Genomic DNA, 7,335 nt, shown 5'->3' with positions numbered 1-7,335 from the left:
CATGCAGGTGCGTCCCCAGCCCGCCTAGGACGAAAAGCCCATTTTCTATCATGATTTTTTTTCATATAAGTAGGAGCCCACCACATCTATGATGATATGTGCTTTTGTCACAATTATCGTCATAGAAGTATCATATTCGTTCAGCCCAAAATGTCACGGATGTGTCTTTTTTTGGTAGTGTTCGGAGTGACACTTGCGTAGGATCTATTCCTGTTCATTCTCAGGTGCACAACGTCTAATAAGACCATCTACTCCTTCTTTAGAAAGGTGTGGGTCATCCCAGAAGTAATGTCTTAAATCATAGAAAAACTTTTTCTTTTGCTGGTATGTGAACTAGGTGGTATGAATTTAGCAACAATGCAATTAGCATAATAAGCATACCATGGAGTACTAAAAGAAGCATTTATGATAGCTAATTGCTCATTAGGAAAGCTATCATCAATAGGTAGTGGATCATCAAGAACATTTTCTAACCTAGACAAATTGTCTGCTACGGGGTTCTCAGCTCCCTTTCTATCAATAATATGCAAATCAAATTCTTGCGGCAAGAGAACCCATCTAATAAGTCCAGGTTTAGCATATTTCTTTTCCATAAGGTATTTAATAGCAGCATGATCAGTGTGAACATTTACTTTACAATCAACAATATAGGGTCTAAACTTATCACAAGCAAAGACAACTGCTAAAAATTCTTTTTCAGTAGTAGCATAATTTCTTTGAGCTCTATCTAGAGTTTTACTAGCATAATGAATAACATTTAATTTCTTATCAACTCTTTGTCCTAGAACAACACCAACATCATAATCACTAGCATCACACATAATTTCAAAAGGTAGGTTCCAATCAGGTGGTTGAACAATGGGTGCAGAAATCAAGGCTTTCTTAAGGATTTGAAAATGCTTCTACACAATCATCATCAAAAACAAATGGAACATCTTTTTGCAAGAGATTAGTGAGAGGCCTAGAAATTTTAGAAAAGTCTTTAATAAACCTCCTATATAAACTAGCATGACCAAGGAAACTTCTTATACCTTTGATATCTTTTGGACACGGCATTTTTTCAATAGCATCAACTTTAGCTTTATCAACTTCAATACCTCTTTCGGAGATTTTATGCCCCAAAACAATACCCTCATTAACCATAAATTGGCACTTTTCCCAATTCAATACAAGATTAGTTTCATCACATCTCTGCAGAACTCAATCAAGGTTACTCAAGCAACCATCAAAAGAAGATCCATAAATGGAGAAATCATCCATGAAAACCTCAACAATCTTTTCACAAAAGTCAAAGAATATAGCAGTCATACATCTTTGAAAGGTAGCATGTGCATTACATAAATCAAAAGGAATACGCCGATAAGCAAAGGTACCGAAAGGTCAAGTAAAAGTATTTTTTTTCTTGATCCTCTTTTGACACGGGTATTTGCGAGAAGCCGGAATAACCATCTAGAAAGCAGAACTGTGTATATTTGTATAGTCTTTCTAGCATAAGATCAATAAAAGGTCAGCATGCATAGAAGGTGCACGGATGGCTCTCGCCCATGTGAAAACATACTGGGTGGAGATGGATGCCACCGCTGTTGCATCCCGGGGTTCGGACAAAAGCTGATTACCCGCCAAGCACTATTTTGAGGAAGTCCTGCAGGGCGCTCGCTTAATAGAGTCGCAGTGCTCAAAAGATGTTATGTTTAAATGACATGTATGATTTCTGAGATCATGTTTATAATGCAACGGCTTTTTATACTTGTGCGTTCAAGTATTGAACTATCTCCTGTGCGGCCGTATATGTATGAATAACCTGAAAGTTGCAGTCTTTGGCTTCAGCCCCAACGCACATGGTGCGGGGGTGTTTGCAAAAAAGAAAAGCACTTTTTCACACTTAATCCAACGTCTTGGTCCTTTGAAGGAGGTGATAGCATAGCAAACTAGGCAACCGGACTATAATGCTTTATCACTTTCACTTAGCCATAGGAGCTCGATGGTGGGGCTACTATATAGCCCCTAGAGGCACCGCGCTCTCCGAACTCGGGGCGCGTATGTGCCTGACCGGGAAGCGGTCCTTCGTCAAAGCGGAGGAATTCTAAGCATTCCAATAGTCGATTGAGTGGTTGACCAGTCTCTCGCTATATCATGACAGTCAGTTTTCGGCTTTCTCTACTGAGGTGCTCGCCCGGCCGAACCGGGGAACCATCGCAGTAGTTCTCCTGGTGCCGCGTTAGCCGATGGAGCGGAACGTAAGGCAGGAAAACACAGGAGCCGGGCAAACCCAACATTTGACCAAAGACATGATTCGGAGCTGATGCATATAAGGCCTAACTCGAGACGCCGAACACTCCCTGAGGTGTTCGGTCTTTATGATATCGGGCAGAACAATGCCCTAAGCCCCTAGTGTCCAGGTACAGGCGGGAACTTCTGACGCGGCCGATGCCAAAACGCCAGCCTCCTCCTCGGTTATGGTAGAAAACCGGGGGATGTGTATCAACAAGAGACAGTAAGAAAGGTTTACGCAGGGTCTTAATCTGAAAAGAATCCTTGCAACGGGTCCCTGCTGCACGTCTGCGCCTGTGTCTCCGTTGTGCTGTATCCTGGACGGGTGTAGCACGTGCTTCATCTGTAAAAGAGAAGGACTTAGTTTGGAAGAAATATCGTGCAAAGGATGTATTGAAAATAAAGTATAATTTGGAAGATGAATAAAGTTGAGCTTTATTGGCTCTCATCGTTTATACACGCAGCCCCTTGTAAAGGGGTATGCGGCTGGGAAGCCCCCTGTTTATTTACGCCAGACTCGCGTAACCGTGTCCGAGGTCTGAATGGCCTGTTTTTAGGGGCTTTGACCTGCAAGGTCGGATTAGTGTGTGGCTGTCAAAGCAGTCTCACGTTCTCCGTGGTCGAGGAACACTTGGAGTTACTCTTTAATGAGATTATGCCGCGTGGACCGGGCATTTTAAGCGTAAGAGACGCAAAATGTGGTATTGCATTAAAGCGGGCGAAAGCTTCGCGTCCCAGTAGTGCTTAAGGGCCACTGTTAAATGGGGCGATATGGAGAGTAAGCTTTTCACGACAGAGGTTGTCGGATGAACCGAACACAACCTCTAGTGGTACAAAGCCTGTACAATTGGCTTAAAGGCATGGCGTCACTCCTTTGAAGGAAGTGCTGCTACGACGAATTTTGGTAGGGTCTATCCCCATTTTGTGGACGGTGTCCTGGTATGGCAGGTGCCGCACTGTGTTTTCATGTTATCACATGAAGTGAGTTCACTGTTTTGACTTCTAGTGGGAAAGTCTTCTGTTTTCCGGCGTGCTGCTTGTGGGGTTCATCGTCTTCGCTTGGTGTGTCGAGCCCCTTGCGTTCGGCGTTAAGTCGGCCGGACTGTTTGAAGACCCAACAATCTCTGTGGGTATGGTTTGCAGGCTTCCCAGAGGTACTATGTATTTTACATAGCCTATCCAAAATTTTGTTTAGGTTGGATAGCTCGTCGATGTTGTCCTTGAGGGGCAGTGTTTTATTATTCGGCCGAGAGCTTTTAAATCCGGTGTTGACCGCCGTGCTATTTGGGCCATTTTCCTTATTCCGGCGCTGATGTTTTCTGCGTCGTGATTTCCCATTTCCATCCCTGACTTCGGATGTACTCGGGTCGCTGCTGCTGCATCTAGCCAGCCAGCTGTCTTCCCCCGCCCAAAAGCGGGTCATGAGGCTTGTTAGTGCGGCCATTGTTCTTGGTTTTTCTTGGCCGAGGTGTCTGGCGAGCCATTCGTCTCGGACGTTGTGCTTAAAGGCTGCTAAGGCTTCGGCGTCCGGACAGTCGACTATTTGGTTCTTTTTGGTGAGGAACCTGTTCCAAAATGTGACGCCCCCGATTCAATCGTACACTAATCATGCACGCAAATGTGTACGATCAAGATCAGGGACTCACGGGAAGATATCACGACACAACTCTACAAATAAAATAAGTCATACAAGCATCATAATACAAGTCAGGGGCCTCGAGGGCTCGAATACAAGTGCTCGATCATAGACGAGTCAGCGGAAGCAACAATATCTGAGTACAGACATAAGTTAAACAAGTTGCCTTAAGAAGGCTAGCACAAACTGGGATACAGATCGAAAGAGGCGCAGGCCTCCTGCCTGGGATCCTCCTAAACTACTCCAGGTCGTCGTCAGCGGGCAGCACGTAGTAGTAGGCACCTCCGGTGTAGTAGGGGTCGTCGTCGACGGTAGCGTCTGGCTCCTGAACTCCAGCATCTGGTTGCGACAACCAGAAAGAAAGGAAATGGGGAAAAGGGGGGAGAAAGCAACCGTGAGTACTTATCCAAAGTACTCGCAAGCAAGGATCTACACTACATATGCATGGGTATATGTGTAAGGGGGCCATATCAGTGGACTGAACTGCAGAATGCCAGAATAAGAGGGGGATAGCTAGTCTTATCGAAGACTACGCTTCTGGTCACCTTCGTCTTGCAACAGGTAGAAGAGGGTAGGTCGAAGTCCTCCAAGTAGCATCTCCGAGTAACATCTCCAAACAGCATCTCATAGCGTAATCCTACCCGGCGATCCCCTCCTCATATCCCTGAGGTAGAGCGACCACCGGTTGTATCTGGCACTTGGAAGGGTGTGTTTTATTAAGTATCCGGTTCTAGTTGTCATAAGGTCAAGGTACAACTCCAAGTCGTCCTGTTACCGAAGATCACGGCTATTCGAATAGATTAACTTCCCTGCAGGGGTGCACCACATAACCCAACACGCTCGATCCCATTTGGCCGGACACACTTTCCTGGGTCATGCCCGGCCTCGGAAGATCAACACGTCGCAGCCCCACCTAGGCAAAACAGAGAGGCCAGCACGCCGGTCTAAACCTAAGCGCACAGGGGTCTGGGCCCATCGCCCATAGCACACCTGCACGTTGCGAGGGCGGCCGAAAGCAGACCTAGCCTAGTGGCGTTCCAGTCCAATTCGGCGCGCGCCGCTCCGTCACTGACGTCTGAAGTGCTTCGGCTGATACCACGACGTCGGGATACCCATAACTACTCCCACGTAGATGGTTAGTGCGTATAGGCTCGTAGCCGACTCAGATCAAATACCAAGATCTCGTTAAGCGTGTTAAGTATCCGCGAACGCCGAACAGGGCCAGGCCCACCTGTCTCCTAGGTGGTCTCAACCTGCCCTGTCGCTCCGCCACAAAGTAACAGTCGAGGGCCGTCGGGAACCCAGGCCCACCTCTACCGGGATGGAACCACCTGTCCTTTCAGCCCCCTCGTCAGAATCACTTGCGGGTACTCAATGAGCTGACCCGACTTTAGTCACCATCTGTATAGTATGTATGTATGTATAGTATATACCCGTGATCACCTCCCAAGTGATCACGGCCCGATAGTATAGCAAGGCAGACTGACAAGAATGTAGGGCCAATGATGTTAAACTAGCATCCTATACTAAGCATTTAGGATTGCAGGTAAGGTATCAACAGATGTAGCGACAATGTCAGGCTATGCATCGGAATAGGATTAACGAAAGCAGTAACATGCTACACTAGTCTAATGCAAGCAGTATAGAGTAGAATAGGCGATATCTGGTGATCAAGGGGGGGGCTTGCCTGGTTGCTCTGGCAAGAGAGAGGGGTCGTCAACTCCGTAGTCGAACTGGGCAGCAACGGCGTCGGTCTCGTAGTCTACCGGAGAGAAGAGGGGGAAGAAATAATGAATACAGAGCAAACAAAGCATCACAAAATATAACAAGGCAATACGCGGTGTTCGGTGTGCCCTAACGCGGTAGTAAGTGATACCGACGAAGGGGGGAAACATCCGGGAAAGTATTCCCGGAGTTTCGCGTTTTCGGGCAGAGGAACCGGAGGGGGAAAGTTGCGAGTTTGATATGTTAGGGGTGTGTGGTGGACGAACGGGCTGCGTATCCGGAATCGTCTCGTCGTTCTGATCAACTTTCATGTTGAAAATATTTTAATCCGAGTTACGGATTAAAAGATATAATTTTCTAAAGATTTTATTAATTTCTGAAATTTAACTAATTAATTATTTAATTCGAAAATGAATTTATGACGTCAGCATGATGTCATGCTGACGTCAGCAGTCAACAGGGTTGACTTGGTCAACCTGACAGGTGGGTCCCGTTCATCATTGACTGTTTCAGTTAATTAAGTTAATTAGTTAATTAGGTTAATTAATATTATTTAGTTAATTTAATTAGAATTAATTAAGTTAATTAATTAATTAATTAATTAATTAATTCATTAATTTTATTATTAATTATTTACTTATTATATTTTTTTTTAATTCTCTTTTTTTTTATAAAACCGTTCTGGGCGTGGGGCCCGTTTGTCATAGGCCCATAGGGGCCTTAGTGGTTATGGGCGTGTGGGCGCGCGGGCTCACGGGCACGGCCACGAGCGCCCACCGGGGCAAGCCCAAGCGATGGCCTCGGGCGCGGCCAGTGGCGCTGCCGCCGGCGACAAGGAGGCAGCCAGGGGCGGCGAGGTACCGGGACGCCACGCACGTGGTCTCGGCGAGGTGCGGGCCCGGCGGTCGTCAGCGGGGAAGGCAGGAGTAGTGCACGGGGGCTGCAGGCGGAGCGGGACGGCGGCGTGGGCGGCAACAACCGCAGGTGGCACGAGCGACAACGGGCGCGACGGGGCGCGCGGGTGCGCGCGTGCTCACAGCGAGCACGAGCACCGGGCGGCACGTGCACGACTACGGGACGGTGCGAGGAGCAAGAGGAAGAGAGGCCGGGGGCCTCACCGTGGATCCGTAGGGTCAAGGCAGCGGGGCTCAGGGAGGTTGACGGGGACGACGCGTGTAGACGGGGAAGTCCGGCGGCGTCCGGGACGGCTTCGGGCGACGGAGTCGGCACGCAAATGTGTACGATCAAGATCAGGGACTCACGGGAAGATATCACAACACAACTCTACAAATAAAATAAGTCATACAAGCATCATAATACAAGCCAGGGGCCTCGAGGGCTCGAATACAAGTGCTCGATCATAGACGAGTCAGCGGAAGCAACAATATCTGAGTACAGACATAAGTTAAACAAGTTGCCTTAAGAAGGCTAGCACAAACTGGGATACAGATCGAAAGAGGCGCAGGCCTCCTGCCTGGGATCCTCCTAAACTACTCCAGGTCGTCGTCAGCGGGCAACACGTAGTAGTAGGCACCTCCGGTGTAGTAGGGGTCGTCGTCGACGGTGGCGTCTGGCTCCTGGACTCCAGCACCTGGTTGCGACAACCAGAAAGAAAGGAAAAGGGGAGAAAAGGGGGAGAAAGCAACCGTGAGTACTCATCCAAAGTACTCGCAAGCAAGGATCTACACTACATATGCATGGGT

Source organism: Triticum dicoccoides, chromosome 4B (assembly GCF_002162155.2).
Source record: "Triticum dicoccoides isolate Atlit2015 ecotype Zavitan chromosome 4B, WEW_v2.0, whole genome shotgun sequence".
Taxonomy (NCBI): domain Eukaryota; kingdom Viridiplantae; phylum Streptophyta; class Magnoliopsida; order Poales; family Poaceae; genus Triticum; species Triticum dicoccoides.
The sequence above is the reverse complement of the archived record's forward strand: the minus strand, read 5'-3'. Positions refer to the sequence as shown.